The sequence below is a fragment of the Cebus imitator genome, unplaced genomic scaffold, assembly GCF_001604975.1.
Source record: "Cebus imitator isolate Cc_AM_T3 unplaced genomic scaffold, Cebus_imitator-1.0 Scaffold66, whole genome shotgun sequence".
NCBI classification, from domain to species: Eukaryota; Metazoa; Chordata; class Mammalia; order Primates; family Cebidae; genus Cebus; species Cebus imitator.
The window spans coordinates 5,109,784-5,127,189 of NW_016107381.1; the positions used below are offsets into that span (position 1 = coordinate 5,109,784).

The 17,406-nt window shown below is 48.6% G+C and overlaps 1 pseudogene; it reads right to left on the reverse strand.

The window, feature by feature from the left end:
• Positions 1 to 12,739: 12,739 nt before the first annotated feature.
• LOC108305729 lies at positions 12,740 to 14,141 on the reverse strand (annotated as a pseudogene).
• Between the last annotated feature and the right edge of the window lie 3,265 nt (positions 14,142 to 17,406).

Sequence of the window (17,406 nt, forward strand, 5' to 3'; positions counted from 1 at the left end):
GGAGGGGAGGGCGGGTCCCTGTGGAGGGGAGGGCGGGTCCCTGTGGAGGGGAGGGGTCTCTGGGTCGGAGGAGGACGGCCTATCCTTCCCTTTGAGGTCCTGCCTGGTAACCGCTCCGCGCTGACCGCAGGTCCCTGCTCCTCCCGGGGCAAGGTCCCAGTCGCGCCCCGGTCCCCGGAGCTCCCCAGTTAACCCAGTTGCGCCGCCGAAAGCGCTGCGCCTCAATTCCCCTTAGAGGAACTCGGGAAACGAAGGGAAATGAATGCGGAGAAAACCAGTATCCAGGTAATCTGACTTCCAAAGTCCCCTCGCTGAAGGCTTGGGGTTCCGCCCAGGTGTCCGCGGGTGCAGGTGTGGGGGCAGCCGCTGCTGGGACCTGTCTCCCGGCCCGCGTGGCCGCGCTGACCGGGACGGATGGCTTTCGACGCCGGGGTCTTTAGAGGCGCGGAGTGGGGAGCCCCTGGCTGCGGCCCTGGGCTGCAGGGTCCCGGTGAGCCGAGTAGGGGCGCCGAGGGGGAGGCCCCGACGCCCAGCTTTCGGGACATCGTTGGCTACTTCGTCCTGCGCGAAGGCGAGGAAAGGAGGAGAGACAGGGGGACGCGGGGGAGGCAGTGACGAGGGGCCTGGCTTGATGCCTTCGGGGGAACTTGAGGAGAGGGGTGGTGATATTAGGTGATGCCGGGAGGACCAGGACCCAAGCCCGGGCCCAGAATTCTCCCCCGCCCTACTGCGGGGCTCCAGGCTGGCTTTTGAGGCGACTCGCAGGGACCCCTGGGGATCCCTGTACCAGGTTTCGTCCCGCGGCTACTCAGGATTGGGGTCCTCCAACCCCGAGAGGAGAACAAGATCCAGCGAGCCCCGCAGAGCCGCAGGGGAGGCCCTTTCCCAGATGCAAAGCAGAGGGCTTGTTCTCTGCACCGGGTCTGACAGATCATGGATTTGAGGGCATCTTGAAATGAACGTATTATCCACACTGGTAGAAGACCATGTTTTACTTGGCTACATTTACCCAGTAAGAACCGTACAGTTTAGTTGAAAGATAGTGGAATATGTAGCTAATAGTCCAGGATTCGGGTTTTGACGCCTTTTCTTATACGTGCAGTTTGTTTGTGAGCCTTGTTTTCACAATGATTGGGAGGATTAATAATAGTTATTAAAAACAGGGTATAGCAGCTGCTTTTATTGAGCACTCACTGCAGGCCAGGCTCTGTGTTGAGCACTTTATAAACACTAATTTTTTCACTGAAGATGAAATGTAAACTAAAAGCAACATGGTTATAAGCATGGCCATGAAGATGCAGAACTCATGGGATCCAGAGAAAACGGGAAGCTTGCTTTAAGACGCTTGTAATCTATACGAAGATTCAGCTGCTTCAATCAAATCCAAAGGTGGTAAAAGAAGCCCAGCAGACAATGATTAAGGGACCAGACACCGGAGCCAGACAGTGTGTGTGGGTTCATGCCCCAGCTCTGATAATTGTGTGACCCTTGGCCAATGCCTAGTCTCTGGGGACCTCAATTCTGCTTCACAAGGATGATAGGAATGCGTATGGGATGGGGCTGTTTCAGAGGTTAAGTGAGTTCATCTGTGTAAAGCACTCACAAGTCTTCATCTCACAGCAGGTGAGCTATTTTATTATTATTATTACTAAGGACATGCTGGGGGTGGGGAGGAGAGATGGAGCCCCCCTGCAGATATGCAAGAAATGAGGTAAGGAGCCAGGACTCAGAGGAATGAAGGGAGAGTGAAAAGTTAAACATGGGGTGAGGCAGGGCAAGGCAGAGAAGCCCTGCAAGACAGGCAGAGAAAGAGAGAATGTGCCAGTCACCCCCAGCAAGAGCCCCACACATTATACAGCTTGGCTCTAGCTCTGCTGGGGATTCCCCACCTTCCCACTGGATGGGAAATCCTGGGGACCAAGGGATGTGCTCTCAGCCGGTGTCACTCCTGCTGGCTGAAGACTCTGGAATTCTCTGTCCAGATGCTGCCGGGAGCCATAAGATTTATTCAGGGACTTTAGCTTTTTTTTTTTTTTTCAAGTCATCTTTTCATCATTCAGTATATATCCTACACCATTATGTATGCATACATGCATATATTTGGTTGGTATTTCAGGATGATTGAGGAAACCCCACAGCTTAGAGCTCACCTTCCCATTATCTCACTTGGGGAAGCAACAGGGTGCAACAGAAAGACCTTTAGAGTCAGATCCTGTCAGTCGGCCCCTCTGAGATTGTTTCAACACCTATAAAGCATGTTGAGTGTGGCTCCCATGTGAATCGGGGGACTTTCAAAAGATGTTCCTCTTAACAGAGTGGGTCCTGGTGTCAAGGCTGCTTTGGTTAATATTCCTTCCCCTTCATCCTTTATACTGGGCGTGGGTACAGTCTCCATCATCCTGAACACCCTGTCTGAAGATCTTAGGATTGTTTTTCTTAAAATGATCAGAAAACCTGCAATGCAGGGTGTTATTTTCTTCTGGGGAAGCCTCTTGTCTTCAAGATAAAATGGTATCTAGTCACTGAGGAACAGTTTCGAGATATTTTTAAATAAATCAAAGAAGTTCTAATAATAGCAGTATGAAGATAAGTTAGAGCCATAAAGACCTTATTTGGAAGTACCAGGGTAGAAAATAAAGTCTCCGAGGAAGTGACTAGGTATAAAGATGCAATCACAAAGCTTGAAGAATCAACCAAATGCAAGTAGAAAATCTGCAGATTAAAAACACAGGAAAAGAGAGAGAAGACGATGCTAGGAGAAAGAGACTGGAAATAGCTCAGTATTTGACAAGGTCTTTTGTAAAACAGAGGAGAAAGAGTCCTGAATGAAGCTCACCAGAGCTAGAGAAGCGTAAAGCTGGATTTTCTTTTGTTCAGAAAATATAAGCTTGACTTCAAAAAGACAGACGGTGGGTCTCCCTCAGAAACAGTCTCTAACAGTGCTTGAATCTGATGAAGAACACCTGATATGGAAAGCGAGCAATGAGTTTCTTGGTGGGTGTGAGTCGGAAGAGGAAATACAAAAGCAGGAACCTTGTGGGGTTCTCTTACCCCACGGGAGTACCCAAGCTTTGATTCAAATTAATCTTGACATTTCAACAACATTTAGAGGTATTTTATGAGCCAGAGCAAAAAGTTAGGGATCTGAGGGGAAAAAAAAAGATGATTTGGGGGAAAAAAGAGCAGATGCTCATAACAGGTGTTGGTGATGATGTGAAGAAATGGGAACCCTTATACATTACTGATCAGATAGTAAAGTGGAGCAACCATTTGGAAAACAGATTGGCAGTGTCTCGGAAAGTTAAATATTGATTCAGCAACTTTACTCCTAGATAATTAAAAACATATGTCCACAGAAAAATTTGCACATGCATATTTATAGCAGCACTGTTCATAATAATCAAAAGGTAGAACAACCTAAGTGTCCATCAATGAATGAGTGGATAAACAAAATGTGGTATATCTATACAATGAAATATTATTTGGCAATAAAAATGAAATACTGAATATGCTACAACAGGAATAAACCTTGAAAACATGCTAAGTAAAAGAAGTCAGACACAAAAGGCCACATATCATAGGATTCCATTTATACAAAGAGTCTAAAAATATCATAAATCACTTAATATTAGAAGAGGTAAGTGTTATGATAGAAGAAGTAAGTCAAAGTTAGTGCATGTGGGCCTGGAAGTGAAGGCGGTTTGCAGAATTAAATAGCACAATCAAGGTAGACTTAATTGAGATGATGACATTTGAGCAAAGACTTAGTAAGTAAAAGAGAATATTCCAGGCAGAAAGCACAGCCAGAGCAAAGGCCCTAAGGCAGGAGTTTGCTGGAAAGTTGTAGGAACAACAAGGAGAACAATGTGGCTAGAGTAGAGCACATGAGCGAATGAGTGGGTGAGTCAGTGAATAAGTGGGTGAGTGGCTGAATGAGCAAATGAGTGGGTGTCAGTGAATAAGTGGGTGAGTGGGTGAATGAGCGAATGAGTGGGTGAGTCAGTGAATAAGTGGGTGAGTGGCTGAATGAGCNTGAATGAGCGAATGAGTGGGTGAGTCAGTGAATAAGTGGGTGAGTGGCTGAATGAGCGAATGAGTGGGTGAGTCAGCGAATAAGTGGGTGAGTGGGTGAATGAGCGAATGAGTGGGTGAGTCAGTGAATAAGTGGGTGAGTCAGTGAATAAGTGGGTAAGTGGCTGAATGAATGAGTGGGTGAGTCAGTGAATAAGTGGGTGAGCGAATGAGCGAATGAGTAGGAGAGTCAGTGAATAAGTGGGTGGGTGAGCGAATGAGCGAATGAGTAGGAGAGTCAGTGAATAAGTTGGTGGGTGAGTGAATCAGCAAATGAGTGGGTGAGTCAGTGAATAAGTGCGGGAGTCAGTGAATGAATGAATGAGTAGGAGAGTCAGTGAATAAGTGGGGGAGTCAGTGAATGAGTGGGTGAGTGAGTGAATGAGCGAATGAGTGAGTGAGTGGGTGAGTCAGTGAAAAAGTGGGTGACTTAGTGAATAAGTGGGTGAGTCAGTGAATAAGTGGGTGAGTGAATGAGCGAATCAGTGGGTGAGTCAGTGAATAAGTGGGTGAGTGGGTGATTGAGTGAATGAGTGGGTGACTGAGAGGGTGAGTGGGTGTGTGGGTGAGAGAGTGAGTGAATGTGTGAATGGGTGGGCTAGTGAGGGGGTGAGTACATGAGTGTGTGAGTGAATGAGGAGGTAAGTGGGTGAATGGGTAGGTGGCTGAGTGAGTGTGTGAGTGAATGAGTGAATGAGTGGGTAAGAGAGTGAGTGGGTGAGTGAGTGAGGAGGTGGGTGAGTGAGTGGGTGAGTGAGTAAGGAGGTGGGTGGGTGGGTGAGTGAGTGGGTGAGTGAGTGAGGAGGTGAGTGGGTGAGTGAGGAGGTAAGTGAGTAAGTGGATGAGTGGGTGAGTGTATGAGTAGGTGTGTGATGAGTGGGTGGGTGAATGAGTGGGTGAGTGGGCGAGTGAGTGGGTGAGTGGGCGAGTAAGTGGGTGGGTGGCTGAGTGAATAGGTGAGTGAGGAATCATATTACCTGACTTCATATTATACTGCAGAGCTATAGTAACCAAAACAACATGGTACTGACATAAAAACAGATGCATAGACCAATAAAATAGAATAGAGAACCCTGAAACAAATCTACACACATATGGTGAACTCATTTTTGACAAAGGTGCCGAGAACATACATGGGGAAAAGACACTCTTTTCAATAAATGGTGCTGGGAAAGCTGGATATCCATAGGCAGAAGAATGAAACTAGACCCATATCTCCTGCCACATACAAAATCAAATAAAAATGAATTAGAGACTTAAACCTAAGACCTGAAACTATGAAACTACTACAAGAAATCATTGGAGAAAAACTCCAGGACATTGGTCTGGGCAAAAATTTCTTGAGCAATACCCCACAAGCACAGGCAACCAAAGCAAAAACAGACAAATGGGATCACGTCAAGTTAAAAAGCTTCTGCACAGCAAAGGAAACAATCAGCAAAGTGAAGAGACAACCCACACATTGGGAGAGAATATTTGCAAACTACCCATCTGACAAGGGATTAATAACCAGAATATATAAGAAGCTCAAACAACTCTGCAGAAAAAAATGTAATAGGCTGGGCATGGTGGCTCACGCCTGTAATCCCAGCACTTTGGGAGGCCAAGGCGGGCGGATCACGAGGTCAGGAGTTCAAGACCAGCCTGACCACCATGGTGAAACCCCGTCTCTACTAAAAACACAAAAATTACCTGGGTGTGGTGGCATGCACCTGTAATCCCAGCTACTCAGGAAGCTGAGGCAGGAGAATTGCTTGAAACCAGGAGGCGGAAGTTGCAGTGAGCCGAGATCACACCATTGCACTCCAGCCCAGGTAACAGAGTGAGACTTGTCTCAGAAAAAAAAAAAAAAAAGCTGATCAAAAATGGGCAAAATATGTGAACAAACATTTCTCAAAAACAGACAAACAAATGGTAAACAGGCATGTGAAAAGGTTCTCAACATCACTGATCATCAGAGAAATGCAAATCAAGGCTACAATGAGATATTATCTCACCCCAGTTAAAATGGCTTTTATACAAAAGACAGACTATAACAAGTGCTGGCGAGGATGTGGAAAAAAGGAGCCCTTGTATACTGTTGGTGGGAATGTAAGTTAGTACAACCACTATGGAGAACAGTTTGGAGGTTCCTCAAAAAACTAAAAATAGAGATACCATATGATTCAGCAATCCCACTGCTGGGTATATACCCCAAAGAAAGAAAATCAGTGTATTGAAGAGATATCTGCCCTCTCATGTTTGTTGTTGCACTGTTCACAGCAGCCAAGATTTGGAAGGAATCTAAGTGTCCATCGACAGATGAATGGATAAAGAAAATATGGTACCCATATACAATGGAGTACTATTTTGCCATAAAAAAGAATGAGAACCAGTCATTTGCAGCAACATGGATGGAATTGGAGATCAGTATGTTAAGTGAAATAAGCCAGGCACAGAAAACCACACATCACATGTTCTTACTTATTTGTGAAGATCTAAAAATAAAAAAAAAAATTGAACTCATGGAGATAGAAAGCTGAAGGATAATTACAAAAGGCTAGGAAGGATGGCGAGGGTGTGAAGGGCAGGCAGGGATGGTTAATGGGTACAAAAAAATAGTTTAAAAGAATGAATAGTATTTGATAGCACAATAGGGTGACTAGAGCCAGTAATAATTTAATTGACATTTAAAAATAACTGAAAGAGCGTAATGCTTGTGAGGATGGATACCCCATTCTCCATGATATAATTATTATGCACTGCATGCCTGAATCAAAACATCTCATGATCCCATAAATACACACATGGGGTGACACCCATATTGTACCCACAAAAATTAAAAAATAAGGGTAAGGTAGGGCGGCCATCATGATAGTCGAGTAGTGAAGGGGCGGAGCCAGGATGACAGTTGGCTGTTGGAATGAGGGGACTGTGAGGAATCTGAGAGACAGTTGGAAGTCAGCCCTGACCAGAGCGGTGGGATGTGAGAGATGGAGGTCAGGCGCTATGAGGCAAGGGAAGAATTTCAGAGGCAGGAAGAAAGTATACATAATAATAGTTCACTGAGCAGAAACAGAGACATGGGAAGGGACTCTGATCTGAAAGAGAGTTTCATCTACCTTTACGATGCCTGAGGCAGAGACTGGCACACGAGGACAGAGTTTTGTGTTCTGGTGGCTTGTGATCTAATACAGGACATGGGCAAGCTCACAAGAAACTGCCTCGTAGTGCTGAGTGAAATTCGCTGATAGAGCTGCAGAATCATGCTGTTCAAAGACAGAGGAAGGAACTTGAGGTACGTTTGAATTCTCTGGTCCTGAAATGAAGGCGGGTGTCAGGAGGAAGCGGCCAGCAAGTCTGGGGAGTTTAGGGCAAACTCAGAAAGGCGAAGTGAGTCGGCCACTGAGATGTATGAAATAAACACACCAAGTGGTGTGAATAAATAATCAGGGAAAGAGAGAGTTGCCTGAGGAGGAAAGAGAAGCCAGAGACCCTGCCTGGATCACTCAGGACTGGAGACAGCGTGGGGGCTTGAGCCAGACTGCTGGGATTTGCTCTGCCCCTTGTTGCTTGTGTCTTCCTGGATCATTATTACCTCCGCTGTGCCTTAATACCTCCATCTGTTAAGTGGGTACTATGATAGTATCTATAGTAAAAGCTACATAAATTGAAAAAGTAAAATGGGGGGACGCTGCTTGGTTCATAGTAAGGGTTCCGTGGATGTTAGCTGGCCTCGGTGCTATTAAGAGGGACAAAAGAGAGTCTGTAAGCTGCACTGAGGTAGTGCAGCATCACTGAAGTTCTGGCAGAGAGAGGGCTTTAAGAGGCAGAATGGGCCAGGCGTGGTGGCTTACGCCTGTAATCCCAGCACTTTGGGAGGCTGAGGCAGGCCGATCACCTAAGGTCAGGAGTTCGAGACCAGCCTGGCCAACATGGTGAAACCCCATCCCTACTAAAAACAAAAAATTAGCCAGGTGTGGCAGGTACCTGTAGTCCCAGCTACTCGGGAGGTGGAGGCAGGTGAATTGCTTGAACCCGGGAGGCAGAGGTTGCTGGGAGCCAAGATTGCGCCACTGCACTAAAGCCTGGGTGACAGAGTAAGATTCCATCTCAAAAAAAAAAAAGGAGCAGAATGGGGTCAGGATGGCTAGGATGACTATGGAGAACACATAGTGTGCACATGAGTACATTATTTCATTAATTCTATGCAACTCTGTGCAAGGAACTACTATCTGCCCAAGTTAATAGATGAGGAAACCGAGGCTCATAAACAGAAAGTGACCAGCACCAGGTGGCTCAGCCAGACACATGCGCAGCTGGAATTTGAATCTACAACTGTACCATCCTACGACCCATGCACTCATGCTGCCCTTTAGGAGCCACCCAGCAGCGTGAGGGGAAGGAACAGGCAGGCCCCGGCAGTGTGGGGCTACAGCCAGGTGTACAGGTCAAGTGGGCAGATGTAGGCCACTCATCTTGAGACCTCTGGTCAAGAATGAACGGAGGGGCTGGGCTTGGTGGTTCACGCCTATAATCCCAGCGCTTTGGGAGGCTGAGGAGTGAGGATCGCTTGAGCTCAGGAGTTGGGAACCAGCCTGAGAAACATAATGAGACCTCATCTCTTTTTTTTTTTTTTTTTTTTTTTTTTTTTTTTTTTTAAAGATGGGGTTTCACCATGTTGGTCAGGCAGGTCTTGAATTCCCGACCTCAGGTGATCCACCCGCCTTTGCCTCCAAAGTACTTGGATTACAGGCGTGAGCCTCTACGCCCGGCCCTCATCTCTACTTTAAAAAAATGAAGTAAGGAATAAGGCAATAATCTGGGGGCATGAAAGGGTCACCTAGGAGTTTTTTTCAGAGGGGGATGCAGGATGTGTTTTCAAGCAGGGCAGAAATGGAGAAGGAAAAGAGGCTGAGGGTATAAGATGGAAAAAGGTGCTTGGGGGAATGAAAAGTGCTGAAATTGGGCCATGTCTGAAGGAACTTCGTTTTGGACAAAAGGAAGAGAATGACCACAATGGGAGGGAGTTTATTACTGTATCAAAGGCAGTTTCTTCCACTCTGTGGGAAGAAAAGCTGAACCCCACCTTGGCACAGGTGTCTGGTGAGCTGGGAGGCCACACTTGATTGGAAACCAGAACATTTGTTCAAAGGCTGGGGACGTCTTAGAGAAAGCAAATTGGGTCCCTGCTGGGGATCAGACCAGCCTGAGCTCTAACCATCCACACACCCTTCCACCCAGGCACTCCACAAATCGTTGGCACTGACCAGAGAGTCAACATTACACAAAACAGAGATGCTGTCTTCGCCGATGCGGCTTGCAGGCTGTAGGGGAGACTGGCAGGTGAACTGGGTGAACTGGTGGTTAACACGGGAATGATGCTGTAACTGGTGATGTGAATGGGGCCGTGGAAGCCCTGAGGAGGAGTCCCAGTGCAAAAGCGAGGTCTAAGCTCAGGGACACAGGAACGCGCAGGGGAGGAGCAGAGGTCAGAGTGTTAGGCAGAGCAAGTGGTTCTGCAAGTGGGCACGGTACCTTCCAGAAGCTGAATGGCGTTCACAGCCCCTGGAGCACAGACTGCAGGTGTGGACAGGTGGCAACCTGCACTTTTTCCTCATGTGGCTGAAGAGCCATCGATGTCTTTTGAGCAGGGAGAGGCCTGATGGGATTTGGAGAGCCGCCTGTTTCCTCTGCCCCGCGGGATGGGACTGAGCATGCACCTGGCAGAGGATGGAGGGCAAGAGGACGCTGCGACCATCAGGTCAGGTGAGAGGTGACCTCAGCAGCAATTAGAGTGGGATGGCAGCTCATGAAATAGTCCAGAGAAGAGCTGGGGGGTCTTGGCAATGGTGAGGATGACGGCGTATACCAGTGAGAGGGTCACACTGGGGAGAGGTGGTGGGGGGCTTTTGTGTGAGAGAAGGGGAGAAATCTGTGTTTTTGTTTTTGTTTTTTGAGACTGAGTCTCGCTGTGGCCAGGCTGGAGTGCAATGGTGAGATCTTGGCTCACCACAACCTCCACCTCCTGGGTTCAAATGATTCTCCTGCCTCAGCCTCCCTAGTAGCTGGGACTAGAGGCACATGCCACCACACCCAGCTAATTTTTTGTATTTTTAGTGGGGACAGGATTTCAGCACATTGGGCAGGATGGTGTCCATCTCCTGACCTCGTGATCTGCCCGCCTTAGCCTTCCAACGTGCTGGGATTACAGGCATGAGCTACCGCGCCTTGCAGAAACCTGGTTTTGAAACCAGATTTTGATGTGCCCGTGAGACGTCTGGACGATCACATTCAGCAGGCAGCCAGACTGTGGGATGGTGGTTGGGAAGAGATGTGGGAAGGAGTCAGTGACTTAGGAGGCATCCACACCAAATCAGAGGCCCAACTCCAGGTGCTGTGTGGGTGAGTCTGTCTCATCTCCCCAGGAACAGGAAGACTGCCCTGCTGGGTAAAATGAGAAGGCCGAGGTTTGATTTTGATTTTTAAGGTGGACAAGACTTGAGCTTATTGAGACACTGATGGAAGTGTCTTGAGTTTATTGAGACACTGTGGGAAGGAACCCACATAGAGAGGTGCAGCTCCAAATGAGGAAAGGGATAGTTAGTAGACACACATCTCTGAGAAGTCCAGAGTTGCGTGCAAGGATCCACCTTGGGCAGAGGAAGGGGGAAAGGGGCAGGGGTGGAGGTCTGAGGCAATAAATAGCTGCTGTACAGGTGAGAAGAGCCAGCCAAGGACCTTGGAGAGAGCACCAGGTGGTGCAGGGGGTGTGCTTGGAGCCTGTCACTCCACAGGGCCAGAAGAGGGTCATTTTTGATGTTTTTTTCCACAGGACTCTGCGCCTTAGGTATAGGGGAGGAGTTGACAAGAAGCTGAGGCTTGGTTGGCCACAGGCAAAATCATGACGCCCGCCCTGCCATTCAAAGGCACGGAGAGGGGTGGGCCTGGAGGACAGCCGGCAGCCCTGCAGACGTCTCTGCGCAGAGCCTGAGAGGTTTGGCTAGACCTTTTTGAACCTGTTGATGGGAGTCGGAGGAGGCGCCTGGGAGGAACTTCATCCTGGGAGGTCACAAGGCCAGGCGCTGATCGCTGGCCTTTCGACTAGAAGAGCAGAAAAGCACCAGGGGAGTCCGTTGCAGCAGCAGCCAAGCTGCACAAGGGCAGATATCTTTGTGAAAACATCTGAGAAACTCGTGAGGGCCTTCCAGGGCGAGGGTAGCTCCAGGTGGCTTTGCAGGAGGAGAGGAGCCAGGGAAAGTGGAGTGACCGCAGGAGCTCGGACCCCAGCTCAGTGCTGCCTGGGGATGCTCTAGTCAACATTCGTGCACACAAACTGCCTGTAATGTCACACTCAAACCCCCAAGTCGCACCCACCTTTTTCAGGGCACTTACAGACTGGAAGCATGTGCCCTCCAAGCTTCATCCTTTATGCTCATAGTGACCCCATGGGAAGGGTGCTTTGATGCCCACTTCACAAAATGAGAGAAGAGAGAGTTGGAGAACTTAGGGAATTCTTCTAACATCACACAACTCGCAGGTGGTGGAGTCGAGCCTGAGTTTGTCCTCACGTCTTTTCGTACGGCATGCTGTTTCAGCTCCATGCCTCTTTGTTATCATCAATCTCTCCCATATACCCAAAGCTCCCTTCTTTGAGCTTACTCAGCACATGGCAAGCCCAGCCAAGATCAACTCTTTGCTACTACTCCTACCTTCAGAAGCATGGCTGACTGGCTAGAAAAAAAAAAAAAAAAACCCACCATGATGGCCAAATTCATGGCCTTGAACCTCAAGTCAGTCCAGTGAGGCCCTGCTGCTGTCTGGCCCGTTCACTCTCCCACTACTGCAGATAACTATTTCATACCTTCTCCTCCTGAACTTACACTGCTGGAAGGATCCAGGACGCCAGCGTGCTGCAAGGTTATGGTGGGAAAGCCCCATCTCTGACCATCAGAGAAGGCGCCTGAGGTCTGGATATCAGTACCGACTACCCCCGCTGCCCAGTTCCCAGAGATCAGCTAAATATGCACATTCCCTGGGGTTTGGCAACAAATGACTCCCCTGATGCTGATTCACATATTTAATGTGCTCTTTGGGAGTGATGGTATTCTGAAGAAGGGTGTATTAGCACCGTGTTATTCTGGGCGAGCAGCATTAGGGGACCCACAATGACTGTGTTCTATGTGGCTCTTCCCTGTCCTGTCTGCATCAGGAAGAAGATACACCACTAACATAAGGCTAGAAATGTGTCACCTGGATGCTTCTCACCTGAGGGGGTGAGGGGACTTTGGATGAAACTTGGGAAGATTCACTGCAGCTCCCACTTCTCCTGAGATGCACCAGTCCAGCAGAGCTGCTGTGTGTTCCACCCGGTTCCATGCACCACCTCTACACAATAAGCCCCAAGTAGAGATGGCATTTGAGTGGAAGAGTCGGTTGAGCAAGGTAACTCCTTTAAACCTCACTGCTCCTGCCACCTGTCCAGGGCCACAGAGCAGAGAGTTCAGCGGGGCTCCAGTCTCTCCCTACCTGGTGATCATGGTCCTGTGGTTTGCAGGCTTCTTTGTGAACCACAGTAATTATTTAGGAAGCTTAAAAATATTAGAAAAATGTTATTTAAAAGCATTAGATTTTTTTTTTTTGAAAGAGGTTTTAGTGCGGCTGCAGGGAGCACTGCCTTAGCCTCGCGCTAATGAGGACACAGGCCGTCCTCCGGGGGGACTGCGGTGGGGAACGCGGTGGGGTCAGGGTGCTGTGTGGTCCTGCAGAGGCAGCTGAGCTTGGGTCTCAGGTCGTTCCACACCTTGCTCATCTCCTTGTGCCCTTGGACCTGGGAGGATGTGGGAGGTGAGGGGTGGGTAGACGTGGATGAGCTGCGTCTCCTGGTGCAGGCAGTACGGGGAGAAGTAGTTCCGCAGCTCCATGGTCTGAATCGCATTCTCCTGCTTCACAATTCGGGACTCCAGCTGCTCCGCAGACTCCAGCTCGCGGTTCTGCACAGCGGCGTTCATCTGCCTCTTCATCAGGCTGCATTTGTGCAAGGCCCGCTGGTGCTTGTGCAGCATACCCTTCTCGTGCCACTCACACAGGTCGTTATACGACTGCAGCAGATCCAAGAAGAGGCTCAGCTTCTCCACCACATCATTCTCCTCCTGCTTACCCTGTTGTGCAGCCTTGTCTGCCAGCAGCACGAATTCCACAGACAGGCCTTTCAGAGCCTGCTTCAGGGACCCCCACGTGCTGCTGTTCAGAGCGGCCCAGGAGGGCAGCGGGGTCGTGTCAGAGCCTGTGGCACTTTGCTCCTTCCCGAATATGAGAAGATCTGCCGCCTTGTGGATGGCCCTCCACGTGATCCGCTCAGCCCTGTCCCGAAGCTTGTGAAAGCTGTTGTAGGTGTTCCGGATCAGCTCCCGGCTGATGGCAAACTGAGCTTGGATGTCAGCTGGGAAGACATCTTGGCCCTGGTAGCCAGCTTACAGTTCATGAATTTGTCCCCAGAACACTGTGCCGATTCCTTTAACTTGTTCTGCACACCACTGAAGGACAGGAAGAGCTTGAGAACTACATCCTCGGAGAACAAAGCGCTTCAGAGCTCTCCTCCTGGCCTCGAACTCCCTGTCAGCTCCCAGCATCCTGTTGGATGGCAGGGCAGGCACCATCCCGTAGGGGAACTTGTGCAGGACCATCTCCTGGAAGACCACGAAGTCGTTGTACCGTCCGTACACGGAGGACTTGAAGCTGGAAACCTCATACACCACATGCTTCAGGAAGAGGCCCTTCTTCTCCGGAATGAGCTCCGTCTCCACCTCCACCTCCCTGGCCAGCAGCTCCTGCAGGCTGTGGGACAGCAGCAGTGGGTTCCCCTGCAGCATCTGCATTCCACTGGGGGCTGGGGCCCGCTGCACAATGGCCTGGGGCTCGACGGCCTGGGGCATTGGCAGGTCTTCTGATTTGTTGTTCTTCCTCTTCAGCCATTTCTCTACTCTCTCTGCACTAACACTATCAGATACAAATTCGTCTAATACCTTGGGGTGAGGAGAAAGACATGCCTTCTTCACTTTTTTATCGGTAAAGTCATATAATGTTGCCATACTAGTTAACCATCAACTGCTGGGTCACAGGCAGGAGCGGGAGTGCGTGTCTGGCCAACAGCCCGGGGCTGGTGAGCGGGCCTCCACGGCCTCTTCCACAGCCTTCCTCCCTGGTTTGGCATCAGTTACACAAACTCGCCTAGGAATGCAGACTTGCACAAATCCTTAGATTACTTTCTTTCTACCTGGAGGCAAAGGTAACAGGCTGATGGGGTCTCTCATGGCCAGACTCTCAGGCCCAGGATTGGCCAACTTAAATAAAAAAATTAAAGCATTACATTTTTAGTAACAATCTAGCTCCATAACTATCTAAATGTCTACTGGAAACAAGCAGACATTTCCTTCTTAGGTTCTAAGTTGAGGTGGCTTTCCTTAGTGGCGAATACTGCTTGTGAAAACCACAAATCTCAGAGTTGTCTCTGTCAGGTTGAGTGTCCATGACACCAGGGAATGGCAGTTGGTACATGTCTCAGTCCCGGCAAGACCCAAGTAGGAGTCCCTTAAGGATGAGACACAACAGGAATCAAAGTTGAAGAAGTGACAGATGTCCATAAAGTCCCCTTGGTGGAGGAGTTGGTCCCAATGGATGAGGCTGGAGCTAGCATTCTTCTGACAGGGAGACCAGGCTGGGTATTCTGCTCAAGTCAGCCTGTTGGATGCCCTGGCTACACATACACTTGGTAGTCCTGGGAAAATCCAAGTCCACAGGCTGAGCCACAGGAAGATTCTAGTGCAGGAGCTGCTGGATTGGGGTGGGGGACAGGGGCAGGTAGAGGCAGAGATTTAGGGCATAGGAGGACTACGCCCTGAGCACTTCTAAGAGCTAGGAAGCAGTGCTCGCATCAGAGCTGACTTCTCTGCAGAGCCACTGTTGAAGAACCAGAGGAGCAGAGCAAGAGCCGAATCTGAGCACCAAGACTTCCTCTGGTCTCAGGCCTCAGGCCTCAGGCCAGTTTCCTCCTCTTAGCCCTGGTCATGAAGGGCCCTCGCACTTCCAGGCCCCCCGCCATCCTCATCACTCCACTTATGCAAATCTCTCTCATGAATTTCCCAAGCCCCTGCCTGCTTGCCAGGACCCCCCAGTATCAGGCTGCTTTCTGGGAACCCATTGCTTTCTTAGAGCCCCAGAGCTCTGCGAGTGGCAGACCTGGGAAGTGAAGCAGAAGCTTCTCAGGGAACCAGGAGCACTATGCAGGGACAGAAAGTGGAGCCCCACCCTGCAGAGTCTCAGGTCCTGTGGCCTGGTGTGTCTAACGATGGTAACAAGTCTAAGGTTCTAAGCAGACACTGCTGCCTCTTCACGCTGCTCAAAACAGTGATGAGGAAAAGGAATATGAGATAGAGTTGCAAGGTGAATGGGAAGTGTCAGGGAGTGGGAAGTTATGGGTGGCAGACCTGGGGACCATTTTTTCCCTCCACTCTCTGAAATGACTTTCATACCTTTTTCTCTCTTATAATTCGAACAGCCCTGCCTCTCCTTACTCTCAGCTGTTACATTGCTTCCCATTTAACTGGGAAAACACGTAAACTACCCCAGATTTTATTAATAGCCGACTGTTAAGCACTGGACCACACTCTACTTCCTACTCAAGGCCATCCCTCCTGCAATTGACCTCTGTCTACCTGCATCATTAGTTTTTCCCTCTCTGTGGGATCATTTTTGAGCACATCATGCTGGGGTGGTGAACTTTTAAAAATCAGCTCATTGGGGAGAGATAGCATGGGGAGAAATGCCGGATATAGGTGATGGGGAGGAAGGCAGCACATCACACTGCCATGTGTGTACCTATGCAGCAATCTTGCATGTTCTTCACATGTACCCCAAAACCTAAAATGCAATTAAAACAAATCAGCTCGACTGAGGTATTATTTGGGTATAAAATGCACCCACTTAAAATCTGAAGTTGGATGAGTTTGACAAATGTATACACCTGTGTTGTCATCGCTACAGCCATCATATTATGTAAATTCCCGTCACCCTCAAAAGGTTTCCCACGACTAAGTAGTATTCCCTTGTATGGATACAGCACAGTTTGTGTATTCATTTGCCTATTGGTGTACAATTATGTGGTTTCTACTTTTTGGCTATCATGAAAAGTACAGTGAACGTTTCATCTGTGAGTCTTTGTGTGGACATATGTTACCATTTCTCCTGGGTAAATATCTACAAGTGGAATAACTGAGCCATATGATAGGTTTAATTTTATGAGAAACATCCAAACTGTTTTTCAAAGTGGTGGTACCACTTTACATTTCAATAGCAGTCTATGAGAATTCCAGGTGCCGCCACACTTGGTATTGTCAGGTTTTTTCCCCCTAACTTCAGCCATTCTATTTTGTGTTTGCATGTGGAGTATGTTCATTTTGGTTTCAATCTGCATTTCTCTGATGACTGATGTTGAACTTCTTGTCTATACAGATATCTTGTTTTGTGACGTATCTGCATATCTTTTGCTTATTTTATTATTATAGTTTTCTATATATCACATTTGTCAGCCTAAACCAAAAACTAAAATCCATTTATTATCTCTCAGTTTCCATGGGCAAGGCATGGGTCAGCTAGGTCTTCTGCTCCAAGTCTCACAAGGCTGCAGTGAAGGTGTCAGCCTGGGCTACAATGTGATCTGAGATTCACGTCTTCTTCCAAGCACATGTGGTTGTTGGCAGAATTCATTTCTCTGCAGCTATGGAACTCATAGTGGCTTGTTTCCAGGCCAACAGTGGAGTTTCTCTTCTGCCTAAAGAGCCTCATTTTTAAAGGCTTGCCTAATTAAGTCAGGCCCACCCAGGACAGTCTCCCTTTTGATTAGTGAAGCTGTGTCATTGTCTGGGACAAATACAGATTTGTTGCCTCACAGCTATGAAAAACTAGGATGTGGACACACCAGAGTGAGTTTAAGAGCAGAAGTTTAATAGATGAAAGAGAAGAACTCTCTGTGCAGAGAGGTGTCCCAGGGAAAATGGGATGCCAATTCCACAGCGGAATGCAGTGGGTTTTATAGATGAGATTCAGGAGATGGTGTCTGATTTACATAGGGCATGAAAGATTGGTTGGACCAGCCATTTGCATAGCTCAAGAAGAAGCTGGCCACCCCATCCTAATCTTTTCTTATGCAGATGGGTTCTCTACCTGGCTGGTGCCATGTTGTCTGGTTCTTTACATGTGGTGAAAAAGAAGAGGGAAGATGTAGCCTCCATGTTGAACGTACCTGGCTTCCAGGTAGCCTCTCCTATTGGCATAGCTGCCAGTGTTCACCCATGCAAG